The 24,819-nt window shown below is 43.4% G+C and overlaps 1 long non-coding RNA gene across 1 annotated transcript in view; it reads right to left on the minus strand.

The window, feature by feature from the left end:
• Window positions 1-473: 473 nt before the first annotated feature.
• LOC143413077 (uncharacterized) overlaps window positions 474-24,819 on the minus strand; it is a 94,982-nt gene continuing 70,636 nt past the window's right edge. The window contains exon 3 of the long non-coding RNA XR_013093644.1: window positions 474-628. This is a non-coding gene — a long non-coding RNA (uncharacterized LOC143413077). The remainder of the gene's footprint in view (window positions 629-24,819) is intronic.

Genomic DNA, 24,819 nt, shown 5'->3' on the forward strand with positions numbered 1-24,819 from the left:
TCTGAAACTGTTCAGAAAGATTTGATACTTTCTTAAAATTGATGATGTGCATTATCAAGTGAGCTGCTCTGAGAAGAACAGATTAGAGTCAAAGTTGGTGAAAAAAATGAAATATTACTTTATGGCTCCAAAAATGTGGATGTCATTTACATTGTGTATTTTGGGAGCCACACAGACAGAAACAAGTCAGAGTAAGCTTTGATGAATGAGTTTGTGAATGACTGCATGAACTTCAGAGTGTATACATATGGGCTCTGTGTGTGTTTGTGTGTGCGTTTCCCCGCCACCAGCGTCCAGCAGCGGGGGATCAGTGGACCAGATGTGTGTGATTTATGGCGTGGCAGAAGCTGCGGTGGCGAGGCCTCCAACGTGTTAGACATTATGAGCCACAGATGGAGACCAACGGCGTTCGCACCATCAGGATTCGACCTGCCCTTTCTTTCATCTACACTCACAGCGCTGTTTTTGCATATGTATGTGTGTGTGTGTGGAGTCGCACCCAATGATGACCTCGCTGTTGTATTTTCAACAGCATCTTCCAAAGTGGCGCTGGTCCATATGGCTATGGAAGACGCTGGGTGTTCATATGTCATCCGTGTTTCATCCACGACCTCGGAGGGCAGATGAGCTGAGAAACAGAATGGGGAGTTAAACGGGAAGAATAAGACAAAAAAGGCTAAAATGATATTCACGCGCACCTCATTATTCCCTAGAAATCTCATAATGTCAACTTAATGCCCCCAGATTTCTTCTAAGGAGGATGAAAGGGTGGGGTTGAGGGTTGGAGGGGCAGGATGTAGTCACTCAAACTGTCACCGGTTCTGATTAATGCTTTTTCTCCTCCAGGGCAACTTCCTCCTGCAGCTTCTCTCCATCCATCTATCTGTTCCTCCACCCTGCTACCCCAGCCTCTATTTATTTGTCCTCCCCTCCATCCATCCCTCCATCCATCTCTCCATCCATCCATCTATCCTTGCTGTCATATTCATAAATCAGACCCCACATTGATTTTCCTGCCTGCCCAGAGGCAATCAAAAACTTTTCTTTTAATATGACTTAAACCATTGCGCCTTGGACTGGTGTGCAGCAAATTGATTTTCAAAGGCCTTGGCTTTTATTTTGTTAGCGAGTCGTTAACGGCAGATTTTAGAATTCAGCATAATAATCACAGATGGTGAGTTATTCAGATTTCAGCGTACTTACTTCTCTTTTTTCTCTGCTTAACACAAACAGCAGGAAAATGGTAGCAGGATGACAGCAGGAAAAAAGATATTGCACAAAATTACATTCAGCATTACAGCTGCTCATATTCTGTTTTAAAAAGAAGATATTGACCACTATGGGGCAAACTGTGAAAATGTGTTACATTTGTACTATAATTTAGACATTTTGAGCATGATTCATATAGCTAAACTGGAATTTTGTATTTTCTATTGATTTTTCTCCCCCAGAGCAAAACGGTACAGAAGTAAAAAGCCAGAGACTGTTTTTTTGTGCTTAACAGACACTGATTTTCTACTAAAAGTGATATTTAAATGAGAAATTAAGCTATGAGCTGTGGGTGCATCACACAGATGCACAGAACAAGCCACCTCCACTCAAAGACACCTGAATAGAAATCAGTGGGAGAAAACTGACATGCTAAAAGATGCATGAGTGCAGCGCGATTTCACAAACATTTCAGAAGAATTGTGAAACATTTCCATGCTTTAAAATGAAAGCTGTGGCTCCCTTCCAGTTTAGAGTTAAAGTAAACATCCAAGCTGGGTCCAAGATGACTCCTGCACTGTGGGGTTTGCTTTGTGTCAGGTATCTGTAATAAAGATGCTCCAAAAACATCCAACATCAGATCAGAGGGGTCCAGTTCACTGACTCCAATTAGCTGAGGGGTGGAAGTCAAACGGGGAGCTAGCAGCTTCAGCCACTTGTGTTTATAAGTCTTTATATAGATTGAAAAAATTAGAGTGTTATGATTCAAAGGGGGTGAAACAGCTACAGATATTTTCTGTAAAAACTTCATATAAAAAATAAGAAATATAATATAAGTAAAGATCTTCAGTTGTTAATGTCACATGATTATCTAATCATAAAAGTGCGACAGGGCCTTGAGAAAATAATTCTGGACCCTAATTTTTTTTATTATCATTCCTTTCATGCTGTGTTTCAGTGGTGCAATTTCCAGTCTTATTCTGTTAATCAAATTCTAACAAATGTCACAGCTGGCAGCTTTGCCCAGTTGGTAATCCAGCCTTGATGGAATTAAAGTAAATTAGAGCCTGTTCCCCTCTGCTTAGGGCCATCCTGATAGACTTCAAAATGAGTATCAGGATTCTAATCCATTCCTCAGACTGATATCCAAGCATCCTTTCACCGAGTTGTCTGACAGCGTGTCAGTCGGGTTAAATGACCACATGTTTCAGCACTGTGGCCGCCATGCAACACACCATCACTGCCACTTTGCTGTTTCCCTTCGCCCTCCTCCTCCTGACACGGTGAGGACTTGTGCATCCTAACCGTGTTAGGAGGAGGATTAAAGCCGCAGCGAGTCTGGAGCGCGAGCGAGGTAGAGGAATCGAGGAGACGCTAATACTGACTGACATAGAGGGAGGTTACAGACGAATAAAGAAAGGAAAAGAATGAGCGCATAGTCTTGTTGAACACAGAGGAAGTCGAGTGTGCGAGGGTTTAAAGGCACGGAGAAAGAGACAGATGAGGCTCAGACTCAGCTGACAGGTGTAATTGGAATCTAAATGGCAAGGAGTGACGGTGACTGACAGAAGCTTAAACCTCCACAGCGCCGCCCCTCCCTCCCAACATATCCCACCAAAAGGAAAGAACAAAAACCACACAGCAGCTCTAGGCTGTGACCCCACTGCTTCCTCCGCCTCGCTCTGTGACCCGGCATCTGCATCTCAAATCTGCTCAGTGACTACAGAGCAATGAAATCTGTGCAGAAGAGCCTCTGAGCCTCCTGACATGTGGTCAGTTCTTCTTTTGGTTGCTTTGTCAGATAAAGACATCTATCATGACACAAAGTCTTTTCTTTACAAACATACATCTAATTTCCATCAGCATAAACGGTCTCCTAGCCTCCTGTACCAAATCAGTGCGCTTTAGAAGACAGGTTTCCAGTCTCCTACAGCTAGCACCATGTTAGCAATACACTTTGATTTCTTTGACAGTCGTTTTAGAAAAGGAGAAATATGGTGTGAAATTTACATCTGTATTGGTACAGATACGTTTTTGTCAAACTCTTTTTTGCTTGGGACCAGTGCTAGCAGTACAGACGCTCGTAGAAATGTTCCTGGACATAATTTACTGGTTCAAATGGGACTAGTCAACTAGTCTAAAAGACAGAAAACACTAAAACTAATCAGTTATTGACAAGGATGAACACATTTTGTCAGGGTCCCTGTGTCTACCCGGCTGGCTCAGTGTGGCTACATGTGTTTTTGTTTTGATTTTGCGCCTGCTCTCTCTCTCCCTCCCTCTCTGTCCCTCCTGGGTGGAGCTCATCTCGGGCTCCCTGCCCTTGGCCCACGCACCTGTCTGCAATCACACACCTGAGCCTCGTTACCTGGCAGTTGTCTGGCTGCTACTTAGATGGCTGCTCAGTATCACTCCTTGCTGGACTGTTACTGTTAGTAAAATCCCAGCTAGTTTTGATCTCTTGTCTTCTTTGTGATGGTAATTCTTACCTCTCCTTTGTAAATAGATTTTCTTGGACCTGCCCCTGTTTTTCTGGACTGCCGTCCGTGCGCGTGTTTGGAGTAAACTCTATTGTCTGAAGTGTGGAGCAAGAGCGGATGACTGGAATGTGTGGAGCGTTTTCTCTCTATTTCATTCTTTGGTAATCAAATTGTGTTTTAAATATTGCTGAAATGTTCCAAACTTTGTACCCGCTGCAGACACACTATGTTAGATTAGTTTGCTATGTTAGACTAACATCAACAGGGTTAGGCCATCTTTCTTGGAGGCTGGAGTCCACACTCCTCTGCTAAGTGTGATAACATTACTTTGGTTGTGTTGACAGACAAACATTTACTAAATCAAAGTCCTGCAGAATCCATCATCTGCTCACTTTCAGCTTCCTGTCACAGAGAGAGAAGACACTTCTGTCTGGATGATGAGGGATCATCCATGGTCATTTGTACCTGTCCAATCAAGGAGACATTAATCCCTAAATTGATATCATGATTAGATTCATAATAAATTGAATTAAGTCAAGTTTGTTGTTTCTTCACTTTATAACTCTTGTTCACTTTTGAAGGGTAGACACTATCTATAAACATAGGACATTGGCTTTAAGCAGTCATTCTTTTTTTTTTTTCTTTTTTTTTTTCTTTTTTTTTGCCTGTCCCGTTTGGCTCTTTTGCCATCAGAATTGTTGTCTAAAGGCAAAGAAAGATGCCCAACGGATTTACTTTACCAAATTGACCATCCCAGCCTTGCCATAATGGTCCATTTGATTCACCTTTTATTGTTTATTTTATTTTCACTTACTGAACATGCGACAGACTTGACTGGGGGAAAGAAGGGGAGAAAGAAAGAGGGAAAGAGAAACAGCTGAGAAGAGGGACGGGGGAGAAGGGCAAAAACCAAAAACCAACAGAATGAGCAGAAAAAGAAAAAAAAGAAGAAAAAAAGAAAAAAAAAGCATATATCAATCACCTGGGTCACCTGCTAAAAAAGAAAACAAGCAGAAGAGAACAAGAGTAATAGAATAAACAACATCACAATGATAAATGGGAATATGACAGTAAATACTAAATATTAAACATTATTGTGCAGCACATAAGATCAACAGAACACAGTGTGCTTTGAGGTAGGAGCCAAAAAGGGTGTAGTTTGTGGGTGTGATCAACCGTGTGTACACCTGTGAGCATGGACGCGCTTGTTTTTTGTTTTTTAAAAGGTTCCTTCATGTAATGATCTGCTAGAGGGTGTGGGGGGGCCACAGCCCCGTCTTCCAGGGCATGAAGCAGGTATGGAGGAGATCAAAACTCCAGACATCCAGAGGCCCCCAGAACACAAGAGACCATGGAAGACCAACAGAGGGGCAGCCGCGCCACTGTCCCAGAAAGAGCTGAGGAGAGTCCCAGATGAGGGCTCACTCAGCAGCCGCGGAGCAGAAGCCAGGGGGAGTTGCAGTGACGCGTCCGTGAGCTCCGCCGGCAGCCAGCCGTGCCTGAGTGACCGAGCCCCAGGCCGAGAGGCCGGGGGCACCCCACCTCCGAAGTGGCCCGAGCAAGCCCCCAGGCTCCAGGCCCCGATAAGCGGCCGCCAAGGAGTGAGCCGGTGTGTACCTGGACGCCCATCCCCGGACACAAAGAACCACCAACGCACCGACGTCTGAGGGAGTCCGCCACTGGCAGGGGAAGTGGTGGTAGGGGGAGATAGGCCTCCATACCTTGGAGGGCCTAAGATGTCCCCAGAGAGGTGGCGCCTGACACCCAACCTGACATATAGACACAGACATACAGGCACACACAGATACAAACATCCATTCCCACCCTCATGCTCTCATATACACTTACTCCACACTCAACCAACGTGGAGACAGACATAAAGAGACGCTGTACACACGATCACACTCCCCAAGCGTACTCTAAGCCCCGGGTCTAGGTACCCTTGCCCCTGGAGGGGGGGGAACTGCACCCAGACCCAGGTGGTGTTACCCTTTTTCCCTGCGGTGGGGGGAGGCAGACCGCCCCGACTCCGCAGCAGCAGGGAGGCTCCACACTCCAGACCACAGTCGGACGGCCAACTCCTCCTCCTAGCCCCCCCGCTCCAGCAGGTCGCAGAGAATGGGGGTGAGAGAAGACTCCAAACCTCCCTCCACCCGCTCATTGTAGTGTTGATGCATGTGTGTTCTAAGGTGCATTTAAAACCCAGGAGGGCATGGAGCTACCTGCCAGAGAGCAGCAGGTAAGCGCATGGTCCCTTCTGCTGGCCCTCAATGTCTACGTGTATTTAACTTTGAGAGGTGGGCAATGACGCCAGGGGTGGGGTGTACACCCTGATGGTACTTTGGATTCCGTGTATCGTGCCCACCCCCAAGATCCTATATGTATGTGTAATGAGAGTGTGAGTAATGTGAATGTCTAAGTTGTGGGATAAAATTGAGGCAGGGGCAGCCAGAAGGGGACGGGGGGGGCGGGGGGTGGCCTCCTCTGCACCCTCCTCTGCACCCTGGTGACATACCCCTACTCCAAGGTCCTGCATGTGTGGGTGGTTGTGGTGGAGCGGGAAGAGGGGGGCAGCTGGAGATGGGGAGGGAAGGAAGGGAGGGGCAAGTGACCCCTCCCTGGGGCCAGCTCCCCCGCTGACCCCAGTAGGCACCCCCATACTCCGCGACCCACCAGGGAAAGGGGGCCCAGGCCCATCCAGACCGGGGCCCAGCGCAGCAGCGCCTCCCGGCCCCACAGAGCCCAGGACAGTCCACCCAACCCCACCACAGAAAAAACTGCACCCACCCCACCATCCACTCTTCTTCCAGACTACATAAGACAATAAACACCCAGGCTGAGATCTTCCTCCACCTCTCCTGTATCTCCCCCTCCTGTAGAGAGAGCCCCTGAGGAGAGGAAAGCTCCTGCAAGATGTGACAATCTTCCCCACCAGTTGAAGAGCCCCCCAGGTGGCTCGATGCACCAGCGGCACCCTGCTCCAGGGCTGGGCCCCCATGCACCCACCCGCCCACAACCCCGGCAACACACCAACCAGGACCCAAGCCCAGGACCCAAGCCCCCGAGGCCCGGCCCGGGCCCCAGCCCAGAGACGGAGCGCCCCCAGAACCTCACGCCCATCCCGGACCCACCCAGGGGCAGCCAGGCTACCAGGTCAGTAACCCACGTCCGTCAGCACAGACCCTCCCCTAGTCCCGCTGCACGCAGCCGCGAGGAAACAGTCACCTGAGAGCCAACAGAGCCCCTAACCGGACATGACCGCTACCCCGGGTTGAGCCCCCCAAGGAAAATGCCTCCGGGGAACCCCCCGACGCCCTAAGCCTGTCCCTACCCCCACACCAATCACAACAGTGAAGGCGGGACCAAACTATGACCCCCCACCCCCACTAGGTGATGGAGCTGATCAAAGGAGCCCAGAGCGATTGATCTGATGTGGTGGCAGAGGCTGTATCAAGACTAATGTAATCTAATAGATAATTTCTATATTGGTTAGAATTAAGATTATTTTTATTTTTCCAGTTCATGAGGACTGTTTTCTTGGCTATGCATAGGGCAGTGAAAACCATATGGGCGATATTCTTTTCTGAAGTGACATTATCTAAGCTGCCCAACAAACACACTAAGGGGGAAGTTGGAATGTTACATTTCAGACACTTCAATAAGTCTTCACATATCTCGCGCCAAAACTTCTGAACTGGTGAACAGAACCAAAGAGCGTGGATATAATTGTCCGGTGAATTGGTTTGGCAGTGTGAGCAGTTGTTGGTAGACGTAAAGCCCATCTTGAACATCCGATGACCTGTATAGTGCACTCTATGTAATATTTTGTATTGAATTAATTGAAGACTGGGATTTCTAATTAGATGAAAGGTTTTTAAGCAAATCTGAGACCAGAAGTTTAGATCTAAGTTAACTGATAAATCCGCTTCCCATTTTGCAATAGGAAGTGATATTGATTCATCTGTTTTAGAAAGCATTCTGTATATTTTGGATAGTAATTTGGGGGTTTTAAGAGTAAGAAATTGAACCACACTTGGTGGTGTTTGTAGTTCAACTTGACCCGGTTTAAATTTCTTTTTTACTATGGATTTAATTTGTTGATATTCTAAAAATCTTTTCTTGTTGATCCCATATTGTGTAACTAGTCTGTCAAATGAAATAAATTCTGTTCCTTCTAGTATATGTTCTAAATATTTGATTCCTTTACCACTCCAATCTGAAAAGTTTATCATATTATTGTTTTGTAATATGTCAGGGTTGTTCCAGATAGGTGTACGTTTGCATGGGATTAATGAAGACGCTGTCAATTTTAGAAACTCCCACCATGCTGTCAGAGAAGCACTGATGTTGATGCTTTTAAAGCATTCATGTCGTTGGATGTTTGAGCTGCAGTCATTCTTTTGCATTTTGTGCTCTAATGCACAGCAATAACAACGTAATCCCCTGGCCCATCCGGTCTCACCTCACGCCACACCGTTTGGGAGCTAGTTGTTCACAGCAAACTTTTTTTTCCCCACCTCAAACAGATGAAGTTGCACTGCTGTATCCTCTGATTATGAAACCGCTCAACATGTGTCCTCTCCACACATCTGCTCTGTAGTTTTAATAACTCTGCACCTGGAGAGTTGCAGCTCTTGTTAAGTAAATCCAGCCTGACCAAAAGCTAGCACCAGAAGCTGCACTGAGTCGCACATTCAAATGTAGGCGTATGAAAAGTGGCAAGTTGCTGGTGTTCTGTTAGTGGGGTAATACAGGAACACTGTTCCCATGGCAACAGCGTTAACACACATTCAAACACACATCTATCGATTTGCCTCTCTCTCTCTCTCTCTCTCACACATGCACGCACACTCACCCCATTGGATCTAATTAGCCAGAAAGCTGACAAGGAGATGCTAACGCTGCTAATGGCTGGATGCGAAAGGAACAGACGGTTTGGAAATGGCAAAGCTTCATCTTGTTGATCCGCCTCCTGTTTTTCCGCTCATCCTCCCGTTTCTCTCTCGTTCATCGTCATTGTAGGCCCTCCACTTTTGTAAACATGGATGTTATGAAAGCCCTTTGAAAAGACTTAAGAGCCCAAATGTGAATTGAGGATGTGCGCTGACGTATGCCAGCCCCACTGAGTCGGCTTTCTAAAACACGCACAGGAAGCATCTCCAGTACATTAGCAGACCCGTAAGGTCCATTAGAACCTAGAAAGCAGAGGAAAATATCACTGTGTGGAAAGAATAGATATTTTCTGACTGTGCTATGAACCTGTTGAACAGCACGAGTACCGAAGACAAAATAACAAAAAGAACAGGGATCTGTACTCCATCTGTTATTTTTGGTACACGCTGGACTTAATATTGACTCGTTAGGGCTAGCTAAAGCTCCATTCACAAATAAGTGACAAAAACAAGCCAAATTACCAGCGTTGCATAATTAACGTGTTAGCAAACATACTACTGACAGATCTAACCAACACAAACCAATGTGAGCTAAGGTAAATTCTTACAACATCTGATGAATTTTAGTCCCCTATTCAGACTCTTTCAGGATCTGTTTTAGCCTTCATAAGATCTCAAGAACTTTGAACAAGAACTCCTGCTCTGTGTGTGTGTGTATCAAAGTGTTTTGTTTTTTTCAGTCACAGGTCCTTATATATTGGAGACGTCAGATAAGCCAAATCTGGCTCACTTATTCAGCCATAGGTAGCTCACATATGCCCAAAAGACTCTTATCTGGAGCAAGGTGCATGTTCTTCACCAACCTGTGAGCACCGGCAATGAAATGAAAAGTCGGCGGTTCCACGAATGTCATGCATATGATAAGCAGCCTATTTGAAACTTGAATTGGTGTCCACAGAAGAAGCGACTACTCCTTCATGGTTCATGACTGTGGCCAACACTTTCCACATTACATGTAATTCCGTGACTGTAACATCCAACAAAAGTCACTTTCAGTCCTGTCATAAAACACATGGTCATGATTTAGCCTTCATTTGCGCTATTATTTTATTGGGTATTTTTCCCATTTTGGTTCGTCTATACAAAAGGTATATTCGCTTATGTGAGATCACAGTTCTGGGGCATTTAGTTGAATCGTGACCAATTGTGGCCAATTTTTCCTGTTACCCCCTCAGAGCCAAGGGCAGCAGACGTCTTTGTGGACCCTCCATCTTGCACCAAAATGAGTCGGGGAGGGGGGCTTTTTCTGCATCTGCTCTGTTCTGAATTATGTCGTCCAAACTGCCTCACCTCTGACATTTTCTTTCTCTAATCCCTCCAAAGAAAAGTAGCATCGCTCATTTTCTTGGAACAGTCTTCATACAGTAATAACCATAATTAACATGCCATTGTTGCTTATTTGGGTTTGATTGCCATGGTAACTGATTCACCTAAGCTGGCTGTAGGAGGCAGCTCTGCAGACCCTTAAACTGCTGCACAGTAAGCTATGTGAAGGAGAGGGAGAATAAAAGAGAAAGAATGTATGAAGGAGGGAGAGACTGTGAGAGATGGGCAGAGAGGGGAAACATACAGGGGGGAGAGATGGAAGAGAAGAAAGAGAGAGACCGACTAAAAAGGGAAAATGAGAGAATAGAACAGGGACCAAGAAGAAGTCCTTCACGCTCTATTCACTGGGATTAAAATAAAGATGTTGGCTGCAGGGTGGCCACAGATCCTCCTGCATGATGCACAGCCAAGCCTTGCAGTATATCTTTAGCTTAGATATTAAATTACATAAGAATTAAATAAAGGATAGAGTATGAATGCAATGTTAAAGATTAAACATGAATATTACTGTAACGAGTAGATGAAGAAAAAGATGAAGAATGATACACAGTTAAAAATTGTGATACATAAGTAATACAAAGATACAACCTTCAGACTTCTAATGGAAATAGAAATGCACACAGTGATGCACGCTGCTGCTCCTTTTCTGCTTTTTCTTCCCTTTCAGCCACCTTTAATGCAGCCTCACTATCAGCACAGCAGCCCTGCTGAGGAAACACTTAGCAGTCAGTTCCACAAGTTCCTGGAGGGACTTCGTATAAAAAAAAAGGCTGGTTAATGCCAATTTATTTAACCCCCCCTCCCTAAAACTCACATTTTTATTTGTGGACTTTACTAGGGTAGCTTTGCATTATTCACAGATCAAAATAACCCTTCTTTATGTTATTGTTTTGGTCTGTGGGTTTATGTGTGCTTATTTTGGGTTTGCTGGTTATTAAGAATTTTTTTAGTTTGCTTTTCTTAGTTGTTCTTGAAATGTAGAATTGCAGGGTGAGATTTTGTTATGCTTTTTATGATTTTTAAGGCAGTCTGAGTTTTCTTCTTTTTGTGTTTAAGCTTATTCTGGTACAAGTCTAGTCTCCTTAGTGCGTCCTTGTTGTCAAGTCCTTGTCTTTGTATTAGATGTTTCCCTGTTCGGTTTCTTTCTGTTTTATTTTGTTTGTCATCTGTTCCTTGTGCTCTGTCTTTTATTTTATTTCCTGTCTTGTTACCTTGATTAGGTTCAGGTGTTTCCAATCCCCCTGATTAGAGCTATATACACTGATCAGGCATAACATCAAGACCACTGACAGGTGAAGTTAATAACAATGATTAGCTCTTCACTGTGGCACCTGTTATTGAGTGAGATATACTGGAGAGCAAGTGAACATTTTGTCCTCAAAGTTGACGTGTTTGAACCAGGAAAAAAAGGCAAGTGTAAGGATTTTGAGCGAGTTTGAAAAGGGACAATCCAAAACTGCAGCTCTTGCGAGGTGTTCTCGGTCTGCAGTGGTCATAATCTATCAAAATTGGTCCAAGGAAGGAACAGTGGTGAACTAGTGACAGGATCACATGTAGCCATGACCATGATGGATTGCCCGTGTGGTCCAATCCAACAGGTAAGCTACTGTAACTCAAATTGCCAAAAATGCTCATGCTGTTTCTGATGGAAAGATGTCAGAAGACACGGTGCATCACAGTTTGCAGCGTGTGGGTCCGCATAGCTGCAGACCAGTCAGGGTGCCCATGCTGACCCCTTCCTACTGCCAAAAGGTCCAACATGGGTACACAAGTATCAGAGCTGGAGCATGGAGCAGTGGAACAAGGTGGCCTGGCCTGGTCTGATTAATCATGTGTTCTTTTACATCAGATGGATGGTTGGGTGTTTGTGGGGAATACCTGGCACCAGGATATTTCTATGGTAAGAAAGCAAGTCAGCAGAGGCAGTGTGATGGTTTAGGCAATGGTCTGCTGGAAAACCTTGTCATGCCATCCATGTGGATGTACTTTGACACCTATCATCTACCTAAGCATTGTTCTACACCCTTTAATGGAATCGATAATCCTTGATGGCTGGAGTTTCATTCAGCAGGATAACGTGCCCTAACACAAAGCAAAAATAGTTCAGGAATGAAACAACGAGTTTGAGGTCTTGACCAAATTCCTAAGATTTTAGTCCAATTGAAAATTTGTGGTGATGTAGTGGACTAACAGGCCCAATTCATGGAGGCCCCAGCTCGTAACTTACAGTTAAAGGGCCACCTGAAACAGAGTTAAAGGATGTGTTTCTAAGATCTTGGTGCCAGATACCACAGCACACCTTCAGGGGTGTAATAACATCTGGCTGCCTGTGGGTGGGACCTATTTCCCTCAGATGACTGTTTCAGAAATCACCAACATCATACAGATGGCCATGTTTAATATGGACCACTGCCACAGAAACAGGATATATATGATAGAAATCTATGACTTATTTAACCATAGGCCTCATTTTCCTAGACCTATATTTCTCACTTTCTAAGTGGATCACTGTAACATAATTCTCCACATCGATCAACCAAGAGTCTACATGTAGCATTTCTCCACTACTCTATCTCTGTGCTCCATTTAATCAGAGAACGCTAATCCAGCAGCCTGACAGTCTGTTAACCATCCAGATAGATACAAAAAGAATCATAACCGGCTTCATATCTTTGTTTTCATGTGACTGATACTGACTGTCAGGCTGCAATAAACCACCTGAATGTCTTTTTATTCTCCTTGAAGTGAAACATCTTTTGGGTTGCCAGGTTACAGCAGGCTGAAAACCCGCTGCGGTGTGTGGTAAAACTAACGGGGAAGCCAACACAAAGAGAGGTCATAATGGAGAGTTTCTATACCAGACATGAGTTAGGTTCCACAGTTATTAAAAAACCAACTCGTTATGTTATATAACCATTTCATAGGGTTAATAACAGCTGTTAACTTCCATTTAACATGAAAACATCACTGTCATTTTTTAGTCTAGAACTAAACATGCAAAACTATAACAGAGTCCCAGAGTCAAAAATATGAAGATGGAAATGATCAGATAGGTCACCTTTAAGAATTACCAACTAAACTGGAGAGGTTATATCCTCAGCTGGATTTGGAATACCTCTGTGTCACCACAGAAAGACGAGCCAGGAGTGGCAACCCAAATACAGGACATCTGTCTGAATGTCACAAAAGTCTGAAACACTGAAAGTCTAAAAAAAAAACAAAAAAAAACAAACTAGAAAGTCACAAAAAGCATCAAGCTCCGAAACAAGGAGGCATGTTCTACAAACCAAGGACATCTTTCCGTTACAATCGGATGACCCCCTATGAGCAAGCACTTAGCAAGAATGGGAAGGAAAAACTCCCTTTTAAAAGAAGGAAACCATCAGCAGAACCAACCTCTGGGAGTGACAGTCATCTGCCATGACTGGTTGGGGATGAGGAATTAGATGAATTACTTAAAAAAAAACTAAAAAAAAAAAAAGTGTATCAGCCCCCAGATGGACTGGAGCTGATTTTACAGAAGATGGGTCTGAAAACTGGAGGCTGTCACATACTGTCCTTTTAACCTCAAGTAAGCCAACAGACTGAGAGCAAAGTGCTCTGCTGGGGGTGACATGGTACTATGAGGTCTTTAAACCGGGAAGACAAAAGACGAGTTCACATAAGGGTTGGACAGACAGCACAAAATTTGGCTGCTACACTTTTGCATGTCCTATAACCCTTTTTCTGCTGTTCATGGTCTTCACGTGCACTCGATGCACCTGCTCTCTCTCTTTCCACAAATGCATTTAAGCAAAAATAATGTGTTTCAGAGCACAGCGCAGGGCGTGCTGCTTCATATGTGAAAGGCCCTAAAGGCACCAACACAAAGTCAAAACAAAGAGATCCAAAGACAGAGACACTGGGAAAATAATAACCTCAGAGAGATGAAAAATAATCTGAATATAATCCAAGCAGGAACGGAGGAGGACAGGAGGAGGGGTTCGGGGAGAGAGGAGAGGGAGGTTTGGGTATTTCTAGTTAGAGCGCTGCTATGGAAACTGGACCTGGAGCAGAGAGATGGTATTAGAGATCTGAAATTAACATCTGAAATTAATAAATAATTTATAATAAGCTTGTCCCAGTTGATATTGGGCTATAAGTGGCGTTCACCCTGCACAGATCGCAGGTCCCCTACAAAGCCCACAGAAACTGTTATTTTTTTCTAAACTTTAAAAATGTTAGTGGATGCTTCTTTCCTTAACAAACACATTTTTATTTCAGCCTTTCATGACTTATGGGCTCCTGTTATTGCATTAAGTGTGATTATAGATTTAAAATCTGTGTGGTGCCAACTCGGATATTCATCTTGCTCTAACAAGGAGTTTTATACCCTTATATGTATTCGTCTAGAATCAGAAGTTTGTTTTAGAGTTCTTACGTTCACTAATTGTACCTCATGCTGTTTACGGGTCTGTGTGTTTTCTAATGAATCCCTTTGGACATTACAGCTTCCGTAAATCAGCTCTGAATTATAGTTTGTCTGGCTCGTGCTGGCCTTCATTGATTTTACCCAGACTGCCGCATCCTGTGTCATGAGGACAAACAAACTGAGAGGGCAGTGATGCGCAGAGTAAATCCGCCATGGTCAAGTGTGTGTTTCCATTTCTGAATTTGTGTTTGAGGAGGGTCAGACGGGCCGGAGGACGTGGTGAATAAATCACGAGCTCTCTGATCGCTTCTGGAAGAACATTTATCCTGCAAAGAAGAAGCAAACTTCATCCTCGCAAATCTCCATGTTCTCACTAATTCTGTCTCGCACACTCACAGGATCACTCTGGTCTTGCTGGCTGCCAGTCTCCAGCCTTTCAGTCTCATCTCACCATGACTCACTGCACAGAGGGCTGAGCATATCAGGAAAGACAAACTGAATCACACAAATGAGACCTGACATGGCCTGTATTAGATTCTGATGTGTAGGAGTGAGTGAGATGTTTGGGCTGTGGGTCATGTGTGAATGTGATCCATGTTTGGGTTTACTTTGGCCAGAGGTGTTCTGCTTTGATGTGTGCTCCTCCACGGCTCCGTTTAACCTGCACTGGTTTATTTGCCTCCAGCCAGTTTTATCTTGTTACCTCCCTTCAATCCTGTGTTAACCTGTAAGTGCGTGTGTGCATCAGAAAAGAAAAACGCAAACATCATTGTAGGGAAACAAGTCCTGAAGACGTTTTCTGTTCCTCTGCACAGGAAATGAGTGAGAATGCAGCGGTGACAGCATTTCATTGAGCATGTGAGTGAATCCGCCGCTCTCTGCTGGGGACAGCACAAGTAGCAGCAATAAGTGAAGAGGAGAGATGATGGCAAAGTGAGCAGCTCTGTTCAAACAGCCAGCATTTGGAGTGACAGCTGGAGCCTATTTACTGAGGAGTGTGAGGATGTGTTGTGTTACTGCAGAGCAAAGTGACACAGACACCAACCTAGAGACACACGAGCACGACACATGCGGCCATGCTAGCTTTAAAATGGTGACTAATCAATCCACAAAAATATTCTACGATTTCACTCATGAAATCAAAGATGCAGTGTTCGTGACTGATTTCACTTCACACTTTCAAACTGCAAAATTCATGCAAATAAACATACACTCAACACTATACAGACTGTATAACAATTGCAGGCTTTCACCTGGGGAAAAACAGCTAATCATGGGGTAACAAGAATGTTAAGGTCAACAAGTGGCTTGAACATAGGAACAACCAAAGATAATAACCATGATGCCTCCGTTACTCCAGTAGGCACAGGTTCAAATTACACATCCTTTAGTGTATATATAAAATAACCATGCTAAGATCCTACAGGGACTTCCACATACTGATGGATAAACTGGTGAGGACTCAACCAGACATACCAACCAGATCAACCAAACATAGCAGTGGTGGACAAGCGGAACGAGAAGGGTGTAGTTATAGATGTAGCTATACCAAGCTATAGCAAATCAGGAAGAAGGAACACAAGAAGCTCCAGAAATGCCAGGGCCTGAGAGAGGAACTCGAGAAGATGTGGAGGGTAAAGGCAACAGGGTCACCATGGTAATGGGAGCAATCGGTGGAGTGATCCCTGAACTGGGTGACTGGTTCCAGCAGATCCAAGGAATTACATCCGAGTTCTCTGTCCAGACGAGTGCAGTCCTAGGAACACCAAAGATACAGGACCCTCATGTCTGTGAAGGTTCTCAGTTATCCAGGTCATCGTAGTCTGAGGAGCTTGGAAAGAAAAGGTTCTGGACCTCTTTAAGTTGCTTGAAGCTTCTCTGATCCAAAGCTTCTTCAGTTATAGGGTCAAATGACCTTAGAACTGAAGAAGCTTCTCGGATGAGAGGTGAAACGTCTTCAAGCACCCTAAAGGAGTCCAGACGCTTTTCTTTCCAAGCTCCTTAGAATACAGGACCCTCAAGCTCCCAGGCCTGTGGTACAGGACCCGAGCTTGAAGGATAAAAATCGTCTGCAGGCCGAGTGGGGAATTTTATACATATTGTCAGTAATATGAGTCCAGAGGTCCAGTTCAAGGACTCCAATTAGCTGAGATAAATCCTGGCAGACAGCTTGCCACTGCAGCCACCTGTATCGCCACTGACCTGTCAGTCAATGAGCCACACCCCTAATAATAGAAATGTTGAACATGAGGTGAATTATTTAAAAAAGTTAACTTTTTTGTCAGTTAGGACATATGATGATGTATGGTCAAGGGAAGAAGCCCCTCTAGAAGCCTGTACTATTCAAACACTCACCAGCAAATGTCTGAGCGGCAGCGAAATTGTTAAAGTCGTGACACACATGGAAACGGAGACCATTGAAATTGGTTGGGTGAGCGCTGAGACACAACTTTCCAGCAACCAAAGCAATCACTATAATGTGTTTGGTGTAGCACCTTCTTTGTGACCTCCAGCAACGTCCAGGAACCACTTACTAACCAGTTGGGGAATATAGATTTTCCCCTGGCGACCAGTGACTATATTATCCAGTATGGTGGACAACTCTCAAGCTATGTGCACATGACGTCATGTAAGATACCTCTATTGAAACCAGAGTATTTTTGTACCTACCAGTAGCATTTGCTATAAAGTTTGACATTTTTATGTATTTTCTGGGCATTTTTAGCCTTTATTGGACAGTAAAGTCAGAGGTGTGTGTGAGGAGAACACACAGGAGATGTTCTGGAGTGGACTCCAGCCTCAACCCTTTTATGGCAAATATGTGGACTGCTTAATGAGGTGATCTGTATCAGTGCCCGAGCTTGACATTTTAACATCTCGTCTATGGGGACTCTCAAAACAGCCAAACACCATGACAGAGGTCTGTCCATAACTATAAAACAGTCTAGAACAAATAATAAATAATAAAGGCACACATTAAAAAAAGATTAGCGTCAGAGGACATCATTAGATAATGATGAGCCATCCAGAAAAAGCCACATCGCCCTTTGAAGGGTAGTCAAAAACAATCTAGCATAACATGAGAATAGAAGCACGAATTGTGTGTTACGTGTTAGGAGCTGGAAATTTAAAAACAATGGTGAAATTACAGATGACTGACACCTACTTCCTTCCACTCCATGACTCCACTGCCAGTTTATACATCAGGGAAAAACGAGAAAACTTCACTCGACACAAAGATGGAAAAGAGCCACTCTCTTCTATTCACTTTAGTTTGCTCTGAGATCCAAAGTGCTTCTTGATTCAGAGTCAGCTGTCTAAAAGAACATTTCCACTAACATCTAGTTTTAATGTTTTAATGCCACTGGAGCCATAAATACAATGAAGTGCCTTCAGCTAAAAGCACAGTATTTATTAATCCGACTGTGCTGTGCAAAGGAGTTCTCCAAAAGAAAGAAATGTGAGTTCAATTGCTGTACGAGAGCAGCTATCAGCACACAGTATATCTTTGTAAATTACTCGAGCAATTAACATTAGCAAAAATGCTAGCATTGATTAGAGAAGCTTCCACTTTCCTGCAGGCAGACAAGTCGCCGGTTGTGCTTTGAGCCTGTTGTACGGCGTCTCTGCAGCTCAATGTGTTTCTGCTGATTTGCGTCTGTCAATAAAAATTACGGCTGTGCTGTGTGCAGGCAGCTAACAGAGGATGCAGAATTTAGTGAAATTAATAGAGATGGTTAATCTTTTCATGTGTAAATACGCTGATTTAAACATGAAACAAACAGCATGAATTGCATTTCACAAACACAAGGTTGAATAAGGGCATGTTAATTTGCCAGAGCTGAGCAATTAGGTGGAACACAACGCTAATTTCATCTCCCGGCTCCTTTGGGATATGCTAATGTACTATGCGGAGAAGCATTACATGGGTAGGCACTGCACGTTCATGCTTTCATGTGACTGTTAATTATTCATTTAGCTTTTTTTTTTTCCCCCACTGTGACCAAATGGGTCTATAGCCAACAACCTGCTCCCTGACCTGCAATGCCTGAGACCCAGAAACACAAAAACGCTCCATCAGTGAGAAACAAAGACAAGCGCCGCTTCATCAGATAATATATCAGGAAGTGTGTGTTTTAATTCAAACTGTGTCTCTTAGTCTCACATGTGTGCGATCCTGACCACCCAGCCTGTCTGGCTGAGATATGTGCCGGCCGGGCCCGTCACTCAGGAAGGGCTCACTACAAAAGAAACTGTGACAGAAGGATGAAAAATAGGGGAAAGGCCTGCGTGCATCACTGGTTAATGTGACGTGACCTTGTCCGACAAATAGTTATGATGACGGAGCTTAGCGCGCCAAACTAAAACACTCGGTGGGAGTGCTTTGCAAATCAGGTGGTGATGAAAACTGTCCTGACTTAAAGTGCTTTTGAAAGCCAAGGCCATGGGGTCTAAATACTGCAGCTAATATAATTAAAGCAGGTTCATGCAGGTCCTGAGCCCCAGGGCTTTGGGTCAGCCTCCCAGCCCAGAGAGTCTCTCTGTTCCCGGGTTACAGAGCAGAGCTATCACCCCAGAAAGTCCTCAGGCCCCCTCTAGGGTCGCAGATTTCCATTTAACCCAGATACCAGGCGGTTTGGCAAGGGGGGGGTGGGAGCACAGAGGCCCTTACATTGTGCAGCTAAGTGTTGTGAAATGCAGCAGTTAGGGGGGGATGTGAAGCAATCTTAGCTGGGAGGTTTCTCTGGATCAGGGCCCAGTGGCTGACCCCTTAACCTATGACCATGCAGATTAGTCCCGGGGGCTTTGGATCAACATGGATGCTAAGCAGGGGACCAAGCTGCTGTGGAGGAAGTCTCAAGATTAGGGATAGACTTTTGTAATTTTAGGAGGTGATTTAACTGAGCTGAAAGCTAGTTTAATGTTTGGAAATAGTTGCCATTGCATTCCAGTGAACTGCTCTTTTTTGTGGTTCTCAAGTTTAACCTCTTAACATCCACAAGGTGGCTGGGCAACCACTTAGGAATAGGTTTAGGTTACATGATAACCACAGGTTATGAAGCTAGAAGATGTAACCCTTCAAATCCTGTTTTAGGTATCTTTTTTTAAAGCTTGAAAGACACCCAGAGCCCACATCAGATTCTCAAAGATTTGGATTCTGGATAACTTTGTTAGGTATCCAATATATGGATGTACAATATATCCTTCTTTGCTCAATGCGTACATTTTGACAGGTGGCAATGGAACATTTGGTCGTCACTATACTACTACTGGCCAGAATTTGTAAACATACCTCTTGTTGAGCCTCTCGCCTCCAATTTAATATGCATAAACACGAGAAATCAGCACATTACATAAAAATCAGTGGCTGTATGCTACCTTATAACCAAAGAACTGCTACTTGATTGACAATATTCATCCTACTAGTACGAAGAGATGTTTGCCTGGTGACTGTGAAAAACGTAACCATGGTGGACTACATCCTCCAAGTTCTGATACAGCATTTTATGTAAAACACACAGATTAGCAAATGCAAGTGTGGAAGTATGCAACTTGAGACATAGTAAAGGAGTCTACAGCCTGGGTAAAATATGTAACATAAATACCCCCCAAAACATCTTGACGTCAGCTGATAACTGTCCCCGCCAACTTAGCCTGACTGGAGTACACTCAGTCCAGCGCTGTCACTGCAGTGTTGGAAATGAGGTAAATGTATATCGACTTATTCTATTCCTTTACATTATTATCTGCACATTTTTCCTTAATAGAGCGTCTCCATCTGACTTACTATTGACCAAGCAGAGCCTCATCAGGTGGTGTGCAAAAGAATTTCCAGAGGACTAATATCCTATTGACGTGCACTTGGCTCCCACTGATTTCCCATCCCCTGACACCCATTCCCTCATGCAGCCAGCCCACATCACACAAAGCCCACCCAGGTAGCCATTTAAACACGGCTGCTGCTTGTTAATCTGTCTGAAACCTATTGATCACATAGGAACAGTATTTTTTTTTCCGTCTACCGTCATTATCACCCCAGCCCTCCTGGTCTCTCCTCAGCCATGTGGAAGCTCTTGGAGAAAAGTGTTGATGCTTAGCACTGAAAAAGTGCCATGCGGCCGGCATGATAGCAACGAGCATGGCAACGAAGGGAAAACACCAAATGAAGCAGATGAAGCTGAAATCACTTTGTGTGTCCATGTCAGTAATATTTGCACTGAGTTAGAAAAGCAAAATCTCCAGCAACCTGTGGCCTGACAAGTAGCATTATTAGGTGATAATGGAGTTCAGAGGTCAGCTTGCATATGTGTAGGAGCTCTAAGTCCCCGAATAGTAAAGCAATCTATTAATGGCTGTTTTATGCAGACCTTGTTTGCATAATTCTTCCCCCCACTCCCACAGGAGATTTAGCTAAAGCCATGTTTGCTAACAAAAGGCTTCACTTTGCAGCTCAAACAAAAAAGGCACTGCAGCTTTTTCTGGGTGCAAGCTCAAAAGTAAACGGTCATTCAAAGAACACACACACACACACAGTATCAGGTAACTGTCCTAACTCTCTACATAAATAAACTCATCCTGGAGGATTGTTTCAGCACAAAGTGCCTTTGTAATCGTATAAAAGTCGCTTAAATTATTGCTTCCTCTAAACACCATTGATCTGCCTCTGCGTGGGGTGCAGTGACAGCTTTCAGATGCTATGAGGCCTCCGAGTGTGCGTGTCTGCAGTGAATGATTAAAGTGAAGCAAATGAGAGAGGAAGCAGCATCAAAGCACAATTATTACCCTTAGTGGAGCTCATAAAGTGGCATTATTAGTCAGCTTGCAACTGAAATATCACAACTACTGCATGAGATCATGTTACATTTTCAACAAATATTCACGGTCTCTTCAGGATCAAACCTACTGACTGACAGTGTTGGGACTAACGCGTTATTAAGTAACGCGTTACAGTAACTACGTTTTTATTGTGGTAACGATCACGGTAACTAGTTATTATGCCAAAATCAGGAACGCGTTAGTCGTTACTGGGACTTAGATAGGGTCGTTACTCATTACTTCGTGTGGTGGCTATCGCGGAGCTTCCACAGATTCAGTAACATTAGCAAGTGGTGGAGGGCAGCAGGTGGATGAGAGAAAGGGGTGGCAAGAGGAGAGACCCGAGGCGGCCACCGGTCCGAGTGTGAACTGAACTTCAGGTAAGAAGTTATGACCTGCAGTCTCTCTGGGTCAGATATGAACCAAGTTTAGGTGGAGTTTATTTTCGTTATTCTGACTTTTTCCGTACTGCGTGCTAGCTAGCATGACGGAGTTTCTATACAGCTGGGTGGATGCTATGATGTTAACGATGTTAAACTTTATTTTGTTCATAAGTTATTAGAGTTGCCAACCGTCCTGGTATTCAGAGAAAATATTACGCGTTTCTTATTGAGGTGAAAAGGAACAGTTTGTCCCGTAATTCAGCTACAATGAAAAAGGCACAAAGCTGGAGTTATTCTGTGTCTTTACGCTGCACAGCTGCCTCTTCTTCTTTCATTCTCCCCCCTCCCTCTCCTGTTTCTACTTCAGTCATGAAAACTGATCAACGATCAGCTGATCGGCTCTCTTGTTTGTTTGTAAGAGGAAACCAGCGGATGTCGCGCTAAACAACAGCAGCACGTTTAAGCTTGATCAGCTGTTGTTAGAATTTATTTAATATTAATTTCTAGTATCAGCTGATGTTTGCTGGAGCCACAGTTCAAAAAAGCTGCTGGTCATGATATGGTTTGGTTATCTGGTGAGAGGGAAACATGAAGATGAAACCAGGAGATGTCCTTACTGAATCATCAGAGCTGAACAGGTGATGGAGAAACAGGTTTACCTTTTAGGTGACATGAATGAGTTGAAGGGAAGTTATGAACTGTTTCTGAGAGACAAATAACACCAGGATCCTTTTTTAGGTAGCTGACAGCTGGTAACTGTGCAGGTGCGGATCTAGCAAAGTGTTGCCAGGGGGGCCAGGTAGGGCATTAACAGGGAAAGGGGGGCACAAAGAAATACTTTTCTTTCTTATTCTCATTTAAAATGTCTAGCTTTTAAAAAATAATTATCTGAATCTTACAACAAACGATTGATAGATTGATGCATATATACCATCAATACAGTGAACATCACTGTCACAACAGTGTTTATTTTCATTCAAAGGCTTTATGATTTTTCCTATAATGGCGGCCGGTCTCTAGTCAAAACGCCCGGGCCAATTTTCTGTCCCAGTCCAGCCCTGTATGCAGCTCATCTGCAGTCTGGTGTTGCCTACATCTTCCTATTCAGAAGGCAGAATTTCCGAGTTCTGAGTACAATCGAAAGCACCACGACTGCAGTTTTTGTGTTGGATGTAAAAGGCGCACATGACGCTGTGACATAGGCTAGAGTCATGGCAGCAGTCAATGACGGTCCAGGCGTGGGATTTCTGTCGTGGAAATATGCACATTATCTTTTCCTTTCTATTGGTAGGTGGCACAGTGCACTTGTGGCAACTAAGCAAGCTAGAAGACTGGCAAAGTTATGGAAGCAACACATTAACAAGAGAATTCTGAGTAAAACCAAAGTTACTTTCCCTAGTAACTAGTTACTTGAAGTAACTGAGTTACTTTTGAGAGAAGTAACTAGTAATGTAACTAAGTTACTATTTTAAAGTAACTTACCCAACACTGCTGACTGAATTCAAAGTGAATCTTCAGCTAACATATACTTTTAACATTATGAATTGGTACCATTTGTTGCAGTCAACAAACACCATAAAGGGATGATTTTTCCAATTAAAAATTTGATCCATTCTCATGTTCAGATATTCTTTATTGATCCTTCTTTATTATACTGACACAAGGTGTAATATCTTTCATTTGTTTCTGTCTCCATTATTATAAATTTGTATAATTCTCACACGATATGTGGTGCAGAGATAAGGACCCAAATGCAGCAAACAAGAGGGGGAATTTTCCCCAAAAAAGTGAGCTTTAATAGCAGATAGCTGAGTCCATAAATAGCAAATTCTAGTTGGTAAAACAGGAATCAACAGAATCAACAGCAGGCCGAGATGATCAAGAGAGAACAACCACAAACTCGGAAGTTTGTACAACCAGACATGAAAGAAATCTAACCTTCAAAGTAAAACAGGAAATAAACAGAAGAGAATTAACAGTAGAGATAAGACTCACATTAAACATGATGACAAAAGCAAGCCCGAGAGGACTATAAGCACAAGAAGAAATAATAAACTCAAAAAGGAACTTCATTTAAAACCATCAAATCAAAACAAACACTAGAACAAAAAGTAATCCCAACTGGCGGCAAAACTCAGGAACCAGCAATCAAATGACACAACAAGAACTAAAGAATGAAAATGACTTAAACACAAAATAGACAGCATTTTGCATTTTCTATTTGAAACACTGATTGATATCTGTGATGGCTGTTTAGTTTGTTAGATCTCATTCTCCCCAGCAGAGGCGGAGCCAGACATTTGAAACACCCGGGGCTTAGCCCTAAAGGGTAGTATGCATGTGGGATTTTTTTTTCTTTTTTTTTGGGGGGGGGGGGGGGGGTAGTAGAAATGACTGAAAGATTAATAGACTCTGTTTTGAGTTTTGTTCAAAAAAGAGTAACTTCATATAGGGAAAAATATATATCACATGTGCAGGACACCTTAAACTAGTTTTTTAATTAAGCGGCAAGGCAGAACAAAACCGGGGCTGTATCAAGACATGAGGACTAAACCCCAATTCAACCAGACCCTCTGTTCTGTCCTCATTCTCCATCTCCCTCTCTGTTCCTCTCTCTCCCTCTCTGTGCTGACAATCATCAAATATACAGTTGAAACCAGATATTTACAAACTCTTCAGATCAAAACACAAACACTTTTTTAATTGTAACATCAAATCAGACTAAATGTTTATTTTTTTAGATTGATAAATATAAAAAACATATTTGTTAACTCTAAGAGTAAAGAGAGAAACTATCTGTATTTCTTAATTGCAAATGGCACCAAATTGTATTCAAAATTGAGCCACACTTATGGAGCTCCACGATTCTTTTCCTGGTGTTTTGGTTGATGTCTCTTGATTTTCCCATATTTTCAATATTTATCTAAAACAAAAGTTTACTCTAAATTGATGTCGTAGAGTAAAAATGTTTTATGTTTTCTCCCTAAAGTGTATGTAAATATCTGGTTACAAATGTGAATATCCTGCTGTGTACTGAAATCCCTCTTGTTTTGCATAGAAATATACTGAACAACATACAAAGCATAATATATAAAATAACATTTACCTGAGTTTTTTCTTTGAAAGAACCCTCTAATGTCCATTCTTATATTTCAGTACATAACTGAAACCGATTTAGTCGGGGAGGGTAAGAACTGAAAATATGAAATAAACACACGTAAGCTAAGATTCTAAAAAAAATA

The sequence above is a fragment of the Maylandia zebra genome, linkage group LG16, assembly GCF_041146795.1.
Source record: "Maylandia zebra isolate NMK-2024a linkage group LG16, Mzebra_GT3a, whole genome shotgun sequence".
Lineage (NCBI taxonomy): Eukaryota > Metazoa > Chordata > Actinopteri > Cichliformes > Cichlidae > Maylandia > Maylandia zebra.